Here is a 1,688-nt window from a genome sequence, read left to right on the forward strand (position 1 = left end):
ATATATATATATATATATATATATATACATATACACACAATAGGCTACTTTCAGTTTCTGTCTACCAAATCCACTCACAAGGCTTTGGTCAACCTGAGGCTATAGTAGAAGACACTTGCCCAAGGTGCCACACAATGGGACTGAACCCAGAACCATGTGGTTGGGAAGTAATCTTCTTACCACATAGCCATTCCTGCGCCTATATATATATATATATATATATATACACACACACACTCACACACAGAAGTGTATGTGTGTGTATGAGTGTGCATCTATGTATACAAGTGTATATGTAGATATGTGTGTGTGTGTGTGTGTGTGTGTGTGCGCATGTATGTACATGTGTATGTGAGTATGTACATGTCCTTGAGATAGTAGCTTGTTGCCAAAGCTTTCTTTTGTCGGTGTTCAATACATTTTCATTCCATTTTTTCCTCCTTTCTTTTTTGTTTCATTATTTAATCAGCACTGATTGATTTTCCTCCTCTATAAAGAGCTAATCTCCATCAACATGACAGAACAAGAAGATGAACTACCAAACCTACCAACAGCCACAACTACCTACCTATACAACCACACTCACCTACTTACAGGTAGCCGCGTTTATCTAGGAACAGCCACCTACCAACGCTCGTACTCTCCTGCCAACCATCACCCTCACCACATTCCAACAACCGAACTAATTTTTGAGCATGGTGACACTCATTCTAACTACCAATGGCTTCACTCATCTACCAACATTAACGCTCAACTGACCTGAGGAGAAAGCTCAACATCAGGCAGGCATGGCTGTGTGGTAAGAAGCTTGCTTCCCAACCACATAGCTCCAAGTTCAGTCTTTCTCCTATACACCCTCTCATATCTGCCTTTAATGTCCCCCCCCCCACTATTACCTTTGTTTGTCACTCACTATTTCCACCCCTATGTATCTCTGATCTCCATCTCTGTCACTGTACATCCCACTCTCTCTCTCCACCTCACACAATTCGCATCAACTCACTATTTCTTATTTATCTACAGCTTTATTATAAAATCTTGCTCTGCACCTACCCCATTTTTTCGTACTGCCACCTATCCCCTCCTCCTTCTTCTCCTCTCTGATTTGTATTTTCTTTGCTATGACCGCACCCGCTTCACAAACTGATATTCACAACTGACCATGATATCTCCTCTTGTTCACCATTCACGGCATTCACCTCTATCCTTATCTCTAGCCATCAGTCACTCTCTTTCAACACTTGCAAAAAACTCAAAAACTTGACTATAAATATAGTTAAGATCACAAAATAGATTAAATATTTAAAAAAAAATTAAATATAGGCATAGGAGTGGCTGTGTGGTAAGTAGCTGGCTTACCAACCACATGGTCCCGGGTTCAGTCCCACTGCGTGGCATCTTGGACAAGTGTCTTCTACTATAGCCTCGGGCCGACCAAAGCCTTGTGAGTGGATTTGGTAGACGGAAACTGAAAGAAGCCCGTCATATATATGTATATATATATATGTATGTGTGTATGTGTTTGTGTGTCTGGGTTTGTCCCCCCAACATCGCTTGACAACTGATGCTGGTGTGTTTATGTCCCCGTAACTTAGCGTTTCGGCAAAAAGAGACCGATAGAATAAGTACTAGGCTTCTAAAGAATAAGTCCTGGGGTTGATTTGCTCGACTAAATGCGGTGCTCCAGC

At 41.5% G+C, this 1,688-nt stretch overlaps 2 protein-coding genes across 2 annotated transcripts in view; one reads left to right on the plus strand and one right to left on the minus strand.

Moving 5' to 3' along the window:
* Window positions 1-867, plus strand: part of LOC106869727 (signal peptide, CUB and EGF-like domain-containing protein 2) — a 17,918-nt gene extending 17,051 nt beyond the window's left edge. Inside the window, exon 8 of the transcript XR_008265158.1 lies at window positions 470-867. The gene's annotated coding sequence lies outside the window, so the exon portion shown is untranslated. The remainder of the gene's footprint in view (window positions 1-469) is intronic.
* Window positions 1-1,688, minus strand: part of LOC106869728 (apoptosis regulator BAX) — a 134,077-nt gene that overhangs the window by 84,955 nt on the left and 47,434 nt on the right. The window lies entirely within an intron of this gene.

Source organism: Octopus bimaculoides, chromosome 11, assembly GCF_001194135.2.
Source record: "Octopus bimaculoides isolate UCB-OBI-ISO-001 chromosome 11, ASM119413v2, whole genome shotgun sequence".
NCBI lineage: Eukaryota > Metazoa > Mollusca > Cephalopoda > Octopoda > Octopodidae > Octopus > Octopus bimaculoides.